Source organism: Symphalangus syndactylus, chromosome 4 (genome assembly GCF_028878055.3).
Source record: "Symphalangus syndactylus isolate Jambi chromosome 4, NHGRI_mSymSyn1-v2.1_pri, whole genome shotgun sequence".
Lineage (NCBI taxonomy): Eukaryota > Metazoa > Chordata > Mammalia > Primates > Hylobatidae > Symphalangus > Symphalangus syndactylus.
The window spans coordinates 81267228-81288148 of NC_072426.2; the positions used below are offsets into that span (position 1 = coordinate 81267228).

Below are 20921 nucleotides of genomic sequence, written 5' to 3' on the forward strand. Positions count from 1 at the left end.
TGCCCACATACACAGTGCCCTCCTTACCCTTGGGAGGTGAGCATGCGCAGTGTGTTCAGGAAGCTGTATGCATTCCCATCTGAGACTTTCCTCCCTTTTCCAATGGTGCGACCCCAGAAGGTCATATTTCACCATTTTGTCTCTTAATGTAGATGTCCAGGAATTTGCTTCTCCCTGGCCTGCATTCAGTTAAATAACATTTTAGTGAAACAGACTTGACCATCAGGAAATGGCCTCTCTCTGGTGCTTTTTATCACTTTCGTTTTATTTATTTTATTTTATTTATCACTTTTAGAGAGACAATGTGATAATTGCCAAACCAGCACCTAATGTTCCCAGTGGGTGGGGAGCCCTCTCCTGCCCCACTCATGCCTGTCTAACTACCTGCAGCACTAAGAGTCAATGTTATAGCTAATATGTGTAATTAAAACTACTTGATATAGGAAAAACCTCTATTATAGAGCATATAAAGGAAGTAAGATGTAAAGAAAGTTGAAAAGAGAAAGCGATTTTTTTCTTTTACATGACTGAGAACTTTGTGGTCAAAACAATAAGGAAGAGAGAAAAATCACATTTTTATAGAATCCCAATACAAAAAGAGAAAGTATAGGACAAAACTGGAGGTTAAACTAAGTTGTAGGTTTGTGAAAGATGAATCTTGTGAAAAGAATTTTGTGTGCCATCAAGTTGGCTAAAATTATACGGGAATTATTTTAAGTTTTTCTAAAGATTGAGCATTAATATGAAAAGCACACTAATGCAAGGCCAGAGTCCTGGCTCCTATGTTTGGACAATAGGGTTTTCCCTATAATTTTAATAGAAAATTATAAAAGATTATAAGAGGTTTATAGAAAGCTTATCTTGTATGGTCAAAGCTGATTGAGACTGGATGGATTTATTTATAAGTCTTTATTAAACTTAATTTTAGCATTAATAATATATTGACACAAATGTAGAATATGCTTTCCTCTTTTGAACAAGATTTTCATGTAGTATTAATAAGGTTAGGAAAAGGTTTTTGTTCAACTTTTGAGTAAACTTCAAAAAAAGATCTTTATTAGGTCTTTCGATTGTTTAGGTCTTTTGATTATTTAGAGAACTGAGTCTTCTCTCTCAAACAGTAAAGGTTGTTTGAAATTTTTGAATTATCACTTTGGTTAAATGAATGACTATTATTTACAGTGAACTGTGATCCTAATTTGATCAAGTGTTTTAAACCTTTAATATTTGATATACTACCCAAAGTCAAATTTCAATTTCTAAAATTAAACCTTTTCCAAAAGTAACCTCTAGAAATCTAAGAAAGATATATTTAGCTTATTTGGTATGTTAAAATCATATGGGAAGCATTGTCAAATGTCAAATAAATAATGGAGTTTAATTTTTTAGTCATATTTTTCTGAATATGTTATTATTCTGATATATCATGATATATGTTGTCAAGCATAATTATGATTTATCCTTGGTAAAAATGGGGAACTGGGAGAGAAAAATTGCATTTCAGAAGACAAGTACAGTATGCCTGTTACCAGATTCTAGTCTTGCCCATTTTTTTTTGAGTTTTTATTATTTTCCTACAATTTGGACTAAATCCTGAATTCTTTCTTGGCTGCAAGTCTTCAAACTAATGCTTTTGGACTTTTCTCTCATTTTTCTCACTTGGAATCACTAGAATTTAAAACTGCTTTTCTTGAAGCCCTGCAAACTAAAGTTAGACAACTTGATATAAACTGCAGGAGGAGTCAGCACAGCAACTCACATGTACACAGCCTTTGTGCCTGCTGAGGTGTGGGCTACTCAGGAAGTTCACATGAACATGTAATTCAAACTATAATCCAGGAAAATCTGTAAGACTGCCACTACAATCTGAAGATACTTCTGAGACTCTAGAAAAACTAGTTTATTATGGACTATTCTAGACATTAAGAAAAATCTTTGTTTTTCTTTTGTTTCCATAGAAATGCCTCTTATTAAAGACGGACTTGCCTGCATCAGCTGTAGAAGCCCAGCCCCTCTGTAGTGCCACCTCCTAGAAGGGACACAGCTGTTTGACCGAATGCTTCTATACTTAGTACTAAGAGACTGATTTAAGAAGATATGGGACAATATATTTATTTATTTTTCTTTTCTGCTTATCCCAATTTGTTTTTTCCCTTCTTTTCCTCTAACCCAAATCTCTCCATAATAACTGATTCAGCTGTTGATATGTGAAACTTCCAGGGAAGTTCCAAACAGGAGGATTGAAGGAGTGCAGGGAACTTGGCCCCAAAATATGGCTCCCTGGCATGAGTATTTTCAATTAAAGGCCCTCAAGATCAACAGAAGCTGGAAGACTCCTCTCCCCTATCTACATGAAGACCCTGCAGACCCACCAAAGAGAACAATTACTTTTCCTTCTCCTCCCTGTTATCTCATTATCTATTGCAGAAAAGAAAACCAACATGTGACCACACCTGAACAGACGCTTTCAAAAAAAAATCCATTTCTCCAGCTTATTAAATTTTCAAAGAGAACCATTTACGAATTACTGTTTCTTGACCCATTCATTCTCCTTAATAATAATTTATTGCCCCTCAACAGAATCACCTACATTCCGCCTTCCACCCTCCTCTCTGAAAAAAGGCTGTATAAGTATCTGGACCTCATGGGATATTGGGTAATCACCTTATGTTTCCCCGTGTACACGTTAATAAATTTGTATGCATTTCTCTTATTAATCTGCATTGTACACTTAAAAAGTATTAAAAGAGTGAAATTTATGTTATGAATATTTTATCACAATAAAACAATATTTTTAAAAACTGACAAAAATTCTTTTTAATTTCTTTCAAGTGAGGAATTACCAACTACTTAACAGGGTGCTTAGAATGGGGGATTTTACCAGATAAATGACATGCTTTTTACAATTAACAATTGCTGTTATTTACTGAGTATCCACTTTCTCTGCCAGCTCCTGCATTAAGCACTTTACATATACTAATTCAAATCCTTAAAAAAAGAGAAAAGGAAAGAAAAATAAGAACATGAAAGGCTACAAGGTGCCTCATCTTTGCCACATTCTACAGACTGGCCAGGAGACTGCAGGCCACTGCAGCTTCCTAAGGCCACTCAGGACAAGGCCAGTCCCCAATTGTTTCACTGTGAGACGGCTGCGCGGTCAGAGGCCAGACACGGTCACCAGACTCCCGGACTTGGATTCAGCTCCACATGGTGTCACCCTGGGTAAAGGATGTACCTCTCTGCGTGCCTGGGTTTGCCACTTGGCAGCGTGGATGCTCAGGCAACTGACCCGTCAGGACTGCAGCAAATGAACAGAAGCTGGGGGAGAGCGCGGGCTGGTGCTGTACGGAGCTCTGGCGCAGAAGGCGCTCACAAGAGGTGCCCAGAGCCGGGGTCTGTGCGCCGCGGGCTGGATCCGGGTCACAGGCTCTGGGTGGACAGAGTGAGAAGACAAAATGAGGATGTACTCCTTAGATGCTCACGAAAGGCCTCCTTCCCCTTCGTTGGGAACGACCCCCCCCACCCCGTCCCCCCGACAGGCAGTCCCAGGCCGCGCCAGGACTGGGCCAAAGGCAACTCGGAGGAGCGCGAGCCTGGGGGCCTCGGGAGGGCCTTGGGAGTGGGGAGGAGAGGGGGCGTCGGGAGGGCCGCTGGTGGGAGGCGGGATAGGGAGGCGGGGAGACGGGGAGCGGGGTTGGGGAGGCGAGGAATGGAGGTGGGGAGGCGAGGAATGGAGGTGGGGAGGTGGGGAGGGGGGCCTCGGGAGGGCCGCGGGTGGGAGGTGGGTGGGGAGGGGGGCCTGGGGAAGGTTGGAGCCTGCTGAAGGTAGGCTATGACGCAGGCCCAGTGTACTTCTCCTGGGGCTCCTTTCTAGGCCCACGGAAGCTCCGTGTTGGTTTCTTTGTACCCATATCACACTTACTGTATTTCTTCTTTCCTTTCCTCTCCCAGCAGCTGTAAGCGCCCTACAGTTTGCATGGGAAGGCAACAGGGACTTCCCTTTTGCACTATCTGCGTGTAACACTGTTCCAGCCCTGAGAGGACAAGGGGACGCTGCGCTGTGGGGAAAGTCCGGGTGGCAGGAGGTGGCGGGGCTCCTGGAGGAGATGCTGGGATGCGCTGCTGTGGCTGCTGAGAAAGGTCCCGAGGACGCAACCCGCCCCTTCCCCCGAGCTGCGAGGGAGCCCCGCGGGGAGGACGGGCAGGGTCTCTGGGAGGGAGGAATAGGGGAGCCTGGAGTCTCAGGGCTGCGGGGAGCAGAGGCGCTCAAGATGGCGAACGTCCCCACCCTGCCCTCCCTGCTCACTGCGGGGTCGCGCACCCGCTCTGCTCGGGGCCTCCCCTCAGCCCTGGCCTCCAGGCAGTTTCCATTTTTGCCAGGTGGATTCTGTGCGACTTCATTTATTCAGAATCTGGATCAACAAATGAACACTCAGGGAGGAAAAGCGTGTTTGGAGGAGTGGAGAGGTTTCCAAGCAGGTGCCCACTTGAGGGCCCCCTGAAAGGGGAGTTAAAGCTGTTTCCAGCTCGGCCACCCTTCTTTTTTCTTTCTTTCAGAAATATAAACAAAGAGCTTGAATTATTTTGAAATAACTGTTGGTAGCTGGACTGTGTTCTCTTGACCGCAACATTGCTCTGGGACTGAACCGCGTGGGTCTCTGCTCTTTGTAAGTGTTACATAAGAATAGCGAACCCATGAGGTCAGCTTTTAAACCAGTTTCTCCCCATAACCTCCTGGACCAAGTCCCAAGCAAGGCCCAGAGGAGCTAAAGGTCCCACTCTCTCCCGGACACTCCTCACTCTCTAGTTGGAAGGAGGAGATGAATGTCCCCCAGTAATTGAAGGCTGCTCATGTTTGTGTAGAAAAGCCAAGCACAGGCCCATATTCTAGAGGATTGCTTGTGGCAGGCGGAAGGCCATCAAAGGCAAAACGAAACAAATGAAAAGGCATCTTTTGAAGCTAATGGAACAGATCAGGTGGTCAAAAATGGATAAACAATGGCATTTGTAGCAAAACTTTCAGCTTCTTCGTTTTAGTTCGACAGCCCTAGGAGGGCATGGAAGCTTCTCGCCCTCCTCATATGTCTTGCCCCAGGCATCTCTGTGTCTCTCTCCTCTGTAACATCCTTTATAGTAAATGTAAGTAGGCCTTTCCCTGAGCTCTGTGAGCTGCTCTAGCAAATTAATCAAGTCTAAGGAGGCATCCTGGGAACATTGATTCGTCGGAACGCCAGTGGGTCAGAAGCACAAGTGAGACCACCTCGCCATTGGCATTGGAAGTGGAGGGCAGGCTTGGGACATGAGGCTTGGGCTTGTGGGGTGTGAGGCCACCTCCAGGTAGAAGGTGTCGATGTTGGAATTGTCTGATGTAGAACTGCCTGCTTGCTTGTGGTGGGGAGAAAACCCACACATTTGGTCACAGAAGTCTTCTGTGTTGATTGTTGTTGAGTGAGAGGAAAAAAGTACTTTGGTTTGTTCTGATATTTTCAGAAAGGCTGTAATCAGTTCCTGGGCAATGCATCATAATACCTCCGCCTCAGTACACTCCCCATCCTGAGGGGCGGCGCTTGCCATTTCTGAAAGGATGCCTCTGTGGGGCCTGGGAGCAAGGCAAGGCTGTGTCATTTCAGTCCTCTCAGCCCAGTCCCCACCAGGACCTGCCAGCCTGGAGTGAAAATGCATCTTATTGTCCTTCTGTTGCCTTCCAGCGCCAGACTCCTGACCAGAACGTACATGCCACACATACATACACACACATTACACACACATGCCACACATACATACACACAGGCCCCACATGCATACACACACACCACACATTCATATGCACACAGCACACATGCATACACACATGCCACACATGCATACATACACACACCACACCATCCTACCCACATCACACATGATATACACAAGACACACCACACCGCACCATAGTAACACATGCTAAACAAACCACATCATCCACAAATGCACCTACACATGCCACACATCATGCCACACCATGTATGCTACTGCATGTTACACCATCCACACACACCACACTACACACATCACACACACACCAGACATATTACAACATCCACACAAATATCCCACACATACCACACAATACACACATGCTTGCCACACACACACACCACAACACACATGCACAGGATGCCATGTATGCTATACACAAGTGCATGACATACCACCTAGACACATGCATGCCACTCATACCACACTGGGCACACCATGCACATATCACAGGCACACACACTGCCTACACGAATTCCACATTATACTTCCAGATACCACAGCAAACAGCATCCAAATCACACAAATACACAAACTGTGCACAGAGACACATATACCACAAACATACCATACATCCACACACACTGCATACACACACCACATACATAGACACAAGCCACATACATACCACAAAGTACACATTCCTACACCCAGCTCCTACCGTCAGCACCACAGACACGTTTTCACATGCTCATTCCACATACTTATGAAAACAAAAGCTGTCATAAACAGCACAGCTCAAACCTGGGTCAATTAAAAGAAGAACAAAACAGTTGTAAAAGAAACACAGTATTCCAACGTGTTCACCTTCTCTCCTCCCACATAATAGTCATTTCTATTGTCATGTGCTTCACTCATCATTTTCTTTCCTTGAATAGGATCTCTGTGACATAGACAAAGCCACACTGAACTCATTTCCTCCAGGAAAGGGTGAATCCAAACTTCTCCCTGGCCACCTCTCCAGCTCTGGGGTATCCCCAGCTGATATTAGAAGGTAGGAGGAGGGAGGGAAGTACAAGATCTTTCTCTTCCAAAACTGTGTTTCATGGGAACTATTTCATTTTTTATAATTATAGCAAAATATAAGTTTAAGATTTTTTGTGTGTTGTATTTGGGTTTGCAAAACTGAAAAGTAATCACTGGAAAATATATCCTTTATCCAATATCCAAATATTTCCAAATATATCCAACATCCAATATCCAATATATTTGGAAATATATCCAAATATATTCAGTAGAAATTGGATAAATAACTTGCCAAATGCTGAGCAAACAAAAGAGGAAAATATTACTGATCAACCCACTGAAAGAAAGGAAGATAAAATCAGAAATACTGGAAATGTGATAAACGTAAAAGATAAAATAAGACTATTACTGAATGTATTGGTTATCAGAATACATACAAAAATAAGTGGACTAAACTTCCCTATCCAAAGGCTAAGTACCTAGAGTGCTTCAAACAGCAAAACCTGATCCATCTAAAGTAAAATGAAGCAGAGAGGTTGATACTTTGACACTTAGGAGTTAGGCAAGGATCTAGCAGATAAATTCAGATATAGACAAAACAAGGGAGGGAAAATTTATGCCAAATAGAGAAAGAAAGCCTAAAAATAGTCAATGAGGCAAAAATGGTATTATCAATAAAATACACAATCCACAATGAAGACATTGAAGTCATGAACATTTGCATTTCAAATACTAGTCTCAGAGGAAACAATGTGAAAATATAAAACATAAAAATTTGATAAAATTGTTTGGTACTGAAAAGTTCTAAGACATTGTACAGAATTTTGTGGATTAACGAGATAAAAAAGGACATACAAGGCATGAATAATATAATTAACAAACTTGGCATACTATCTACATAGAAAACATTGTAAGCCACAAAGAGACAAAGTAATATATTAAACTCAGTATTTATAAATATTGATAATGAATTAAGCCTAACAAAGTCTATTCTAAATAAGGTAGAAATTCTACAAGCCTTTTTCTCTCAGTACAAGTAGTAAATAATGACAAAAGGATTATGAATTTTAACCATATAGAACTATAAAACTAGTTTTTTTGATCAAAGGACTCCAATCCCAAGGAGGGAAAGCTTTTTTCAAATGCGAATTACTTCCTTCCCACCTTCCTTCAGATCCCTTATAAGTAACCCAGGTCATAGGTGATTTTTATCAGACTTTGAGGGAAATAGTTCAGTATGATGCTACTTTAAAGTTCCCAAAGCATAGAAAGTTTAGAAATTGTTTGAAACTGATTATGTAAGACTAGCATCACATTTAAGCCCAAACTCAACAAAGATAACAATGAAAAGCATCTTTAGAACAATTGCACTTATGAGTATAGATATAACACTTCTAAAAATATTTTTACATTAAATCCAGGAATAAATTCAAAGAATAATATACCACGAACTACCCAGCTTTATTCCTAGGAATATGGAAATAATTTATTAGTATGACATATACCAATATAATTTATAACAATAATTTGTTAAAGGAGAAAATCCAAGTAATTATCACACTAATTACTTCAGTGGCAGATCATACAATTCAACAACTGCTCCTGTGTTTTCCTCACATTTTGGAGGGTATTTGTCAGAAGAGCTCAGCTAGCATTATACTGAGTGCTAAAGCACAGGAGAGATCTACGGTAAGGGTAGGAATAAAATGAGGATGTCCACTTTCACTCAGCGTCATGTCTCAGCATTGCCATGCAGCCACATTCTAGCAACTCCAAGGAGGAAAGAGAGATATGTTAATTATATAAATACTGGAAAGGAAGAAATAAAATGTTTGCTGTATTTTATTTCTAATTCCCTGCAAAGTAATTCATATTCTAATTCTCTGCAAAGTAATCCATAAATATAGCAAAGTGTCAGTTAACATCCCAACAGCATGCATTCTAATAATCATTTGGAAAAATGACTGAACTAGCAATACAAATGCTGATAACAGCAGAGAGGCACCAAGGGGCTTCCCTGGCAGGTTTTGCACTCTCACAATGCCAGGATGCCTTCCGCTGTGCGGGGCACGCGAGAGCACATACACATGTAAAGATGTCTCTTTAAATCTCCAGGAAAAGGACAGATTAGTGGAGAATGCGTTGTGACAACCTACTAACCACCTTAGGGGAAAATAGTGTTACAGTCCTACCTCATACCTCACACCAAAATGAATTCCAGATGGGCTAAATATTTTAATATTTTTAAAAAAAGAAGGCCGGGCGCGGTGGCTCACGCTTGTAATCCCAGCACTTTGGGAGGCCGAGGCGGGCGGATCACGAGGTCAGGAGATCGAGACCACGGTGAAACCCCGTCTCTACTAAAAAATACAAAAAATTAGCCGGGCGCGGTGGCGGGCGCCTGTAGTCCCAGCTACTCGGAGGCTGAGGCAGGAGAATGGCGTGAACCCGGGAGGCGGAGCTTGCAGTGAGCCGAGATTGCGCCACTGCACTCCAGCCCGGGCGACAGAGCGAGACTCTGTCTCAAAAAAAAAAAAAAAAAAAAGAAATCATAAGGGCAGTAAAAGAAAACATTTAGTAAAAATTGTATGAATATCTGGGTGTGAAAGTGCTTTCTAAGCAGGCAACCAAAATCTGAAGTAATATAAGGAAAAGACTAATAGATGTTAATACATAAAAACTTAAAATGTGCTCTGAAATTAAACAAAAACCTGCCGTGTACAAAATTAAGAGATAAGGAAAACTGGGGGGAATGGCGAGCAGGAAGGAAATTGCCAAATACATATAAAAGAATTAAAATTGCTATTACCTAAAAAGATCTTATAAAACTGTTAGGAAAAGGCAAACACACCAACTTTTAGAAGCAGAGAGAGAATACTAACAGGCAATTCAAATAAAATGAAATGCAGATGACCAATAAATTTGCAAAAGCACCGCCTAGATTAAGAAGAATGTTAAATGTGCAAAAAGATTATGGACACCCTTGCCCATAAACCGCTGTTGGGGATAGAGTCGCGGCCCACCTCCAGGACAACAGGCAGGAATTGGAGGCACACACTCCCTCAACTCCACCGTAGGAACTGAGCCTCAGAACCGGTTCTAAAGAAATAATTCCAGGGTGCATAGCTATCCGATCAGGAAGTCCTCACAGTGCTTTCATTTTTAACAAAAAAAAAAGGAAAGGAAAAATTTTAAATGACCATCAACATAGGATTAAAGAAAACTCATAACCCTGTTCTATAAAATATTATCCAAAAATTTACATATGACACAAATCCATGTTTATGAACATAGAAATTTATCCATATTGATTACTAAATAAGGAAATCTGGATAAAGAACAGTATGGATAATATAATTAAAAAGTAGTGTGCATGGGTCTGTCTATCTAGAATAAAGCATGACCCCAAATATTACCAATGATTAAATTATGGCCTGACCCTATTGACATAAGGTGGTACTCATTCATGCAATGTCAATTCAGAAGGCAAGTTGGATACAGAATGTAATCTCTAACTACCACCACTCTCAATGTCTCTCTATATAATATGGATTTTAAACTGTAAGAAAAATGACTGAAATAGTAACTGAAATTTTCTCTGGGTGGAGAGATTTAGAAAAAAGTCATTATTTTCACCATCTAAACTTGTCTATATCTCCTCAATTTTCTGTGGAAGGTGTATTAGTTTGCTAGGGCTACCATAACAAAATACCACAGACTGGGGGCTGAAACAATGAAAAGTTATTCTCTCACAGTTGTGGAGGCTGGAAGTCTGAGCTCAAGGTGCTGGCAGAGTCCTGAGGCCTCTCTCTCTTCTTTGCTTGCAGATACCCTGTGTCTTCACGTGGTCTTCCCACTGTGTGTGTCTGTGTCCCCATCTTCTTAGAAGGACACCAGTCAAATTGGATAAGAGCCCACCCTAATGACCTCATTTAACTTATTTACTTCTTTAAAGACCCCATCTCCAAATACAGTCACATTCTGAGGTGTGCTAGGGGTTAGGGCTTTAATACATGGATTTGGGGGTGGGGAGGCCCAATTCAGCTCATAATAGTTGGCATGTGGTAATTCTATAATCTGAGGAAAATGTTAAAACAAAAGGAGAACAAGAGAGGGAGCAGATGGTCAAGGCGTGTCCTTGCTGCCACCAGCACACAACCATGCCCCACTGCAGAATCAAGGCTGGGGGTGGTCATAAAGGACAGTCCAGGACAGCACTGTCCCAGAAAGAAGAGCACAGGCTGGCTGCCTGGTCCTGCACCATGGCGTGCACCAGGCCTTGCTAACACATTTAGCTACTACTGGCGCAATTCTGGTGGTCTGCAGCAGGAATGCATGTGCCCAGAGGACTGGCCCACCACCCTTTGAACCTTTTCCCAGAGGAGCCCTGGCACCTGGGAGAGACTTCCTAAAGCATTCTTCATAAAAATCTAATGATAGGGAGCCCACACCATCTCTTAGAGATGTGTGCATTCAGGGTAAAATCTTTCAGGGGATGGCAAAATGTGTTGTTAATCCATCCTCAAAGATGTTTTTCTGTGCCATGCTACACACCTGGGCATTAAAATTACTCACTGAAATGTTCTGGCCACAGGCTTTGCTAATATTGCTGGGTTTTGTTAAAGTCGTTTATCTCTTCCGGAGACATGAATGAGGTCCACCAACTCTGGAGTGGCCACGGGCAGCATGTCTCCTGCAGAGAGGCTAGGATGTTGAGAGGCTATTTGCAGCCCAATCTGCCTCCCTGCACCCCACTGCCTCCCCGGCAGCTGATCTGCATGTGCCTGACCTGACCCCTAGCTACAAGAAAGGAGGCCAAGGTCTTGCAGCTTTCTGGGGTTCCTTGGGGATTCCTGGTGTTGGGTAAAATGAGGGCATTCAGCCCTGCCAGAAGTGAAGAGAGTAAGTGAGGTGGAGACGAGGATGGGCCTGAATACGTCCAGAAGCAGAGTTCTCCAGCCTTCCCACGGTGTTTCCATGGTGCTTGGTATAACAGAAAGCATGGCATTTTAACTGGATGCTGTGAATCTTGTGTTTGTATCATTCCCCAAGAGACCCTGAGTTTCTTGATGGCAAGGGCCATTAAGGCCCAGCACAGTAGTTTCCTCATCTTTTGAGCTCAAAAAGATGTCCACTGAATGAATGAATACATGCATAACAACATAAAGAAATAAATCGAGGTACTTTAGATGTAGGCATCACAATGCAAATCAATTATGATTGTTCATGTTATTACTACAGCTTACCTCACCAGATAGTCATCTGGCTACTTTTTGCTTGAGCAGAAGATGCCTAATTGCTGGAAACTAAATGACTCAGCATCTCACCAGCCTTAGTGACAGACATGCCCTCAGGCTGCAGCCTTGGCTCTGCTCCCTGGAATTACATGTGGTCAATGGTTCTGATTCACAGAAGCTAGTTTACCGACTTGTCTGTCTTTCTTGATTTGAGATGTAGCTGACCTCACTGCCCGTCATCACTGGAGTTAAAATCCCTGTGGCCATGGTCTGATCAGTCATGATGGTCATGATGATGCTGGGAATTTGAGTGTGTGGGATCATTTGCATTCTATCATAGAGAAAGCACAGCCGATCGCCACATCACTCACAGCACCTGCTTCTCGCTTCCCTGGACCTAATTAATCTCCTTGTGTCAGAAATTTGTTGGCCCTGAGCCGACTCCAGGGGATGATGGTGCCAGCTCAGCCCACCAGGCAGGGCTGGGAGCCAGGAGCCATTACAGGGGATGCAAGGCCTAGACAGCAAAAGGAGAGAGAGGAGTAGAAAGCTGGGAATTTTATTAGGCTCTAGGACAGACTAGCAAGTGTCAAAGGATGATTCTTGAGAAAAGAACCATCCCAAGATTTTTTAACAGCTCCAATAAGGAAATAATAAGGTCTGTGCTGAAGGAGGCCATGACAATGGCCTCCTTGATATCTAAGGCAGGATTTCAGGAAAACCTTTGGGGACAGTGAGAAGTGGGGGACATGTTGCTGCAGAGGTGCCCAGGGCTCTTGTCTGAAGGCACCATGGACTCTTCTGGATTAGAGCACTCAATGTGTCCACAATGTAGTCATTCAAAAAGTCCTTTTAATACAGCACACAGCAGGACAAGTTATTCATTGTATGACACATGGCTGCTTGGCATTATTCCAGCTTTCTGTATTACTGTCACCAAATAAATTAAAAATTAAGAAATAGAGATATTTTAGATAATCAGTGTTATTTTCCCTGCCCCCATCCCCATCTCTTCATTTCTAGAAAAGCCACAGCCCAGGCGCCTCTTTGCTGGGAGGTGAGAGTATTTCTGAGGAGGTGGTAGAAAAGAACTAATGGGATTATCCACCAGAGTGATCATTTGCAAAGAGTAGCTCATGGTTACTGGAAAGGTTTCCACTGCCATCACCATTGACCACAGTTATTTGCTCTACTTGGTGAAATGATTTTAATAAGTTATCTGAAATCAAGTATTATTAAGTAAGTTATGCCAGTCAAGGGGCTCTGCCCAGGTGGGCCATAAAATGGCCCACTTAGAGGAGATAGGAAGATGCATCCTACCAGAATTATGATGTGACCTTAGGCAAGTTGTTAACCTCAAGTTATTGACTCTCTTGAGTCTCGTTTCATCATGTGTGAAATGAGAAAACAAGGCAGTTGTCAGGGTTCAAGGAGCTAAGAGATGTAAATCCCTTAGCATGGTGTCTTGTCACATGTGAGGGTGCTCAGTTAGGTTGGCTGCTGTTGTCATCATTACTACTGCTGATATTAAACTGTTAGGCTTTGAACAAAGTAGCAATAGAAAGCATCATGTTCCTAGGTTAAACTTTCCCCTGTTAGGAAGATTAGAGCCAAAAAGAGAGATATCCCATCAAAGAAAAGCCCCAGGAACTGATCGAATCACTGCTGAATTCTACCAGACATTAAGAATAAATACTAATCTTTATCAAACTTTTCAAAAAAAATGGTGAGGAGGGAGTACTTCCAAGCTCATTCTAAGAGGCCAGCATTACTCTGATACCAACACTAGACAAGGACACAACAACAACAACAAAAAACTTCAGGCCTATATTACTAATGAATATAGATGCAAAAATCCTCAACAAAATACTAGCAAACCAAATTCAACATCACATTAAAAAGATCATTCATCATGACCAAATGGGACTCATCCCAGTGATGCAAAGATGGGGCAATGCAAATAAACATACACATGCAACATATGCAAACAAACAAACATAATACGTCACACTCACAGAATCAAGAACAAAAACCATATGATTATTTCAACAGATGCTGAAAAAGCATTTGATAAAATTCAATGTCCCTTTATGATAAAAACCCTTATAAAAATGGGTAATCAAGGAACATACCTCAAACTAATAAAGGCCATATATGACAAAGCCACAGCTAACATAATACTGAAGGGGGAAAATGTGAAGGCCATTCCTGTAAGAACTGAAATAAGACAAGGATGGCTATTTTCACCACTATTATTCAACATAATACTGGAGGTCTTGGTCACAGCAATTAGGGAAGAGAAAGAAATGAAAGGCATCCAAATTGGAAAAGATGGAGTCAAATTAGTCTTGTTCACAGATGGCATAATCCTGTACTTAGAAACACCTAAACATTCCACCAAAAAACTGTTAAAACTGATAAACGAATTCAACAATGTTGCAGGATACAAAATCAATATATTAATACAAACTTGGTAGCATTTATATATGCCAATAGTGAACAATCTGAAAAAGAAATCAAGAAAGGAATCCTGTTTACAATAGCTATAAAAAATGTAAAATACCTAGGAATCAATCTAACCAAGGAAGTGAGAAATCTCTACGAGGAAAACCATAAAACTCTGATGAAGGAAATAGAAGAGGACACACATGCATGATAGAAAGATACTTAATGCTCATGGATTGGAAGAAATAACATTATTTAAATGACGATACTATCCAAACCAATTTACAGATTCAATGTAATCCCTGTCAAAACATCAATGATATTCTTCACAGAAACAGAAAAAAAATCCTAAAATGTATATAGAACCCAAAAGACCTTGAATAGCTAAAGCAATTGATATGGTTTGGCTCTGTGTCCCCATCCAAATCTCATCTCGAATTGTAATCCCCATAATCCCCACTTGTGGGAGGGTGGGACCTGGTAGGAGGTGACTGGATCATGGGGGCCATTTCCCCCATGCTGTTCTCATGGTAGTGAGCAAGTTCTCATAGGATCTGATGGTTTTGTAAGTGTTTGACAGTTCCTCCCTTTCTCTCTCTCCTCTCTCTCTCTTTTGCCTGCCTCCATGTAAGACATGGCCTGCTTCTCCTTTTGCCATGATTGTAAGTTTCCTGAGGCCTCCCCGCCCATGCGGATCAGTGAATCAATTAAACCTCTTTCCTTTGTAGATTACCCAGTCTCAGGGAAGTTCTTTACAGCAGCATGAGAACAGACTACCACAGCAATCCTAAGCAAGAACAAGGCTGAGGCATCACATTAGCTGACTTCAAAATCTAGTACAAAGCTCTAGTAACCAAAACAGCATGGCACTGGCATAAAAATAGATACACAGACCAATAGAACCCAGAAATAAATCCACACATTTACAACAAATCATCTTTGACAAAGACACTAAGATTATACAATGAAGAAAGAACAGTCTTTCCAATAAATGGTGCTGAGAAAACTGGATAACTATATGCAGAAGAATGAAACTCAATCAAATCAAATCAAATCAAATCAATATGGATTAAAGACTTAAATCTAAGACCAGAAACTATGAAACTTCTTAAACAAGACAGGGAAAATGCTCTAGAACATTGATCTAGGGCAAAGATTTTTTGTATAAGACCTCCAAAGCACAGGCACAAAAGCAAAAATAAACAAATGAGATTACATCAAGCTGAAAAGTTTCTACACAGTAAAGGAAACAATCAAAAAAGTGAAGGGACAGCCCACGGAATAGGAGAATATAATTGCAAGCCATCCATTTGGCAAGGGATTAATAACCAGAATATATAAGGAGCTCAAACAACTCAATAGCAAACTCTTCTCAGGAGAGTAGAGAAAGTCAAACAAAACAAAACAAAAACAAAAACAAATAATCTGATCAAAAATCTGATCAGACATTTCTCAAAACACACAAATCATCAACAGATATATAAAAAATACTAACATCACTAATGATTGGAGAAATTCAAGTCAGAACCACAATCAGATATTATCTCACCCCAGTTAAAATGGCTCATGTCAAAAAGGTGAGCAATAACAGATTCTGGAGAGAATATGGAGAGAGGGGAACCCTCATATGCTGTTGGTAGAAATGTAAATTAGTACAGCCAAAAAGGAGAACAGTATGGAAATTCCTCAAAAAACTAAAAATAGAACTACCATATAATCCAGCAATTCCACTGCTGGATATATACTCAAAAGAAAGGGAATCTATCAAAGAGATATCTGCACTTGTGTGTTTATTGCAGCACTATTCATAATCACCAAGATTTGGAATAAACCTAAGTGCCCAAGGATGAATGAATTCTTAAAATATGGTATATGTACTCAATGGAATATTATTTAGCCATAAAAAGAAATGAAATTCTGTCATTTGTGGTAACATGGATGGAACTAGAGGCCATTTAAGTGATATAAACCAAGCACAGAAAGACAAATATCACGTTCCCACTCATATGTGGGAGCTAAAAAGCAAATCTCATGAAGGTAGGGTACCTTAGTGGTTACCAGAGGCAGGAAGAGGAAGAGAGAAGGAGACATGAAAGAAAATAAAAAGAATAGAAATGCATTTATTACCATTGAATGTACACTTAAAATGGTGAAGATGGTAAATTATATATGTAAAAATTAATTTAATTTAAAAAAAAACTAAAAATAAATACAAAAAAAAAAGAGATAGCAATTCCCACAAGAAAAAAAAGTTAGAAAAGGGTTCTATATATGAAGAGATCCAGGCCCAGCATGATTTTTTCTAGGGTTTATCAGTATAAATCGAGGCATATACAAAAAAAATTTCTAGGGTAGTCAAGATTTTACTGTAAAGCCAGTAAAGGGACTGAAATGCAACCACCAAGAATATTAAGGAAAAGAAAGGATTAAATTTGATCATTAGTAAATTAGAACAGTTTACTCCAGGGAGGTTGAAAATGGGTGAAATCACTTCCTTTGCCTCTTTAAAAATCACAAAATATAATTAACTTGGGTTCAAATGCACACATCAAAAAGCATGAGCATTTATGAGAGTTGTGTGATGGGATTTGATGTGAAAGGAATCCATATAAAATGTTCCTTCCCCAACCACCGGGCCTGGAGGACATCAATCGGTCCCATAGTGATGGTGCCATCCAATGCCAGGAGATCACACTCAAGGAGTCACCATGCTTCTCAGAGGACAGGTCAGAATGTTCCTCCGCCTTCCGTGTGGATGACAGTGTGGAACTTACAAGTTGCATTACCTTACAGCCACTCTTTTGTTCCCACTCATTTTAAAGCTATGAAGGAAGTTGAATGAGGCAGCCATGGTTTCAAGGAATTGGGTGACTTGCCCAAGAGAGCAGAGAAAGTCACTAGTGAAATTGACCTTAGTTCCCTTCTCAAGATCTCCTGGCCTGGCAATAGCACACACTGATGCTGGACTTGGAACTTCAGCAGCAGGGTATGAGCTGAGTCATAATGTTTGGCACTAGTAAAAGGCCAGCCCACAGAAGTTGGGATGCTAAGAAGAATTGGAGAGTGGGGCAAGGGAGAAGAAAAGTAGAAGACAATGCTAAGAAACTAATAACCTCTTTTACAAAGTGGAGTGTCGAGAGTCTGTCAAAAGTTGTCTTAGTCCATTTGTGTTGCTATAAAGGAATACCTAAGGCTGGGTAATTTATGAAGAAATGAGGCTTATTTGGCTCATAGTTCTACAGGCTGTACAGGAAGTGTGGTGCTAGCACCTGCTTCTGATGAGGGCCTCAGGAAGCTTACAATCATGGCAGAAAGTGAAGGTGGAGCAGGTGTGTCACATGGCGAGAAAGGAAAGAAGGGAGGGGAGGAGGTGCTAAGCTGTTTTAACAATCAGGTCTCATAGTAACTAACCAAGTGAGAACTAGAAGAGTGCCCACAGGAGGGCACCAAACCATTCATGAGGGATCCACCTCATGACCCAAACACCTCCCAGAGGCCCACCTCCAACACTGGGGGTAACATCTCAACATGAGATTTGGAGGGGACCAATATCCAAACTATATCAAAAGTAAATGTAAATAGAAAGAAAAGGATGAGTGTATTATTTGAAGTTACAATATTATCAAGAGAGATGCTAGAAATAATCTAATTCTCAAACATTTCAAAGAACAGAGGCAGGAAAGGTTTGGTTGTCAGGGAAGCAAATCTTCTCTGTGCTTGATGCGATGTGGATAAATAGGTCAACAGAGATAAAGCATTTTATTTAGAACTGTGGGATAGGCCTCAGGACAATTACTAACAGAAAGACTCAAAAATCTCTGTATTGTGGTTCTGGTGAGAGGCTGCTCTTTTGTATTATAAACCTTTTGTAATATTGTATTTGATTTGTTACTATGAATGTCTATTACTTTAATTTAAAAAATGACACAAGATCAATTTTCTGTATTTCTAGCATAGAGACAGTTGCTGTCTTTTCATAAAGAACATTTTAAAGAGAAATCCCTAAAGAAATAATAACATGCTTGTCATTCCTTACTCCCAGGGGACACAGTTGCTTTAAAACATAGGTTTTATTCATTTAGGCAAGGCCAACAGATAAGGAGGGGACTGCTGTTGAACGGATAGTCTGTCATGCACAGATCTGGAGAGGAGGCACATGCCTTTCCATGGGGGCCATGCTGTGCCATGGGGGACCACATGGGGAAGCTCCAGAGTTGGTTAGAAGTGTGGAGGGAACTGTAGCAAGGGCCTTTAATGTGGTTTTTGTGAGAAGGAACCAGCAAGGCAGTATAAGTAGACTTAGAATGGACTACTTTGAATAATTTTAGTGGGCTCTGGACACAGAGGTGTCATGAGTTGCCTGGTGCCTGCCCTGGGGTGATTAGGGCAGGTGGCCATGGCCCAGAGGGTGAGAGCCCAACAGAGGAGGTGGTTGGGAGGGCTCTGGATTGGTTGGTTTGCATAGGAAAGCTGTGCTTGCTGAAGTCATTTACCATCTCTAAGGATTGGCCAGCCTGGGAGGGGCAGTCCCTCCAGGCCCAGCAAGGCTCCGAGATTTCTACACCTTTTGAAATAGTTTAGTTAAAAAGCACCCAGTGTCTATTTCTTGCAACAGCAAAAACAATATTAAAAAGAAAGCACCAATTGCTAGATATTGCCACCCTGGGTAGTGGTTACAAAGACCATTATCCCCTGAACCCTCATGGATGGGTGCTAACAGAATCTTCTGTTTCTACCTCTGCTGTCCTTTCAGCCTTTCCCATTGTCCCCTTTTCTGCCTCTGAACCAGAACAATATGCACAGCCCATCCAGTGGGCAGTGCATCCTCAAGGTGAGTAGCTCTCCTGGACCTAAGTCCTTGCATGGCGAGCAACCTTCTGGCTTGCACTTGGCCACTGCAGAAAAAGGGAATATGCCAATCCTTTCCATGGGAGCATGGGACATCTCAGAGCTCATTAACAATTGATGCTTTGGTTACATATCAACTTTGTGTTTTTCATTATCACAAGCTAATTCCCACGCCAACATTTTGGACCTCTAAGCAACTGACCGGGTTAAGCTTAGCATCCTGGCTGATATTTGGTTGCTATCACTTTAATGTTAATAATAGTTTCAATCAAACAGCTGGCAATATGGTAATTAGATAAAGCCTAGAAACAGGAAAAGACAGTAAATGTGTCAACCTGGGACAGGGAAGCAGAGTGGCAGCCTTCTCTCTGGATCTACCTAGCTTGGCTAAATTTTCATAACACAAACAAATACAAGAGCACTCTGCTCTTAAAAAAATATACTCTATAAAAAAAAACTCTATAAAAAAAAATCTGGGGCCCATCAGCTCTCTTCTTGTTTTTCCAGTGAATGGTTGGCAGAAATCTTCCAAACTGTTTACTTGACAATTTGTTTAAAAGTATAGTTTTGCAGCTGGGTGATTTGTTTGCTCTTTTTCCCTCCAAGAATCAAGTGTTACAATCAGGGATTGCTTGTTATGATGGAAGCCGTGCGGGCGGTTTGGATTTTGATGGGTGTCCCCACCCTGCTGGCAGGCAGCTGGCTTTGGAGGCTTGCCCTGGATCCCTCTCACTGACTGCATCTCCCCTCCCCTGGTCTAGGCTCCAGTTTACATGGCTCTGCCATTGGGAAGTGGAATGGCAAAGCATATGCAGCCGTGCTGCTCAGCCAGGTACAAATAAGAGTTGTGTTGCTGCTCATCTGGGGCTACTGGCTGCCTAGAAAAATGAAATAAAGTGAGTTTGTAACAAGCAAAGTCCTGCGAATTGTGGCCTCTTTCAATCACCAACAGACAGTTTATCCACTGAAAAGATCATATGGCCCAAAGAATCAGAGTACCTTTGGAAGAGTAATCCATGTGGTTTTATATTAAAGAGCGGGAGGGAGGGAAGGAGGTGGTGGAGGGAAAGAGAGAGAAAGAGAGCAAGCCAGGTTTCTCCACAGAAACAGAAACGATAGGATATACAGATATAGGTGGATGAGGAGAGCTGTTGTGAGAATTGGCTCACTCAATTATGGATGCTGAGAAATTCCAGGTCACACCACCTGCAAGCTGGAAGCAGGTCCAGGCCCAGTCCAAAGGCCTAAAAACGAGGGAGGAAGGGGACTGGTGTAAGTCCCAGAATCCAAAGGCCTGAGAACCAGGAGCTCTGATGTCAGAGGGCAGGAGAAGATGGATGTCCTAGCTCCAGAATAGAGAGAGAATTCACCTTTCCTCTGCCCCTTTGTTCTCTCTGGGCCCCCAACAGGTTGACCAGTGCCACCTACATTGGTGAGGGTGGACCTTCTTATTCAGTCCACTGATTCAAATGCTCATCTGAAACGCCCTTACAGACACACTCACAAATAATGTTTTACCAGCCATGTGGGCATCCTCACCCCAGTCATGTTGACACCTAAAATTAACCATCTCAGAAAGCCAAAAGGTGGCTGGGGATGCGGGGGCAGCATCAGCCGGCTCCCCGC

The 20921-nt window shown here is 41.8% G+C and overlaps 1 pseudogene; it reads left to right on the plus strand.

The window, feature by feature from the left end:
• Window positions 1-3025: 3025 nt before the first annotated feature.
• Window positions 3026-4970, plus strand: LOC129480114 (uncharacterized; annotated as a pseudogene).
• Window positions 4971-20921: the final 15951 nt, after the last annotated feature.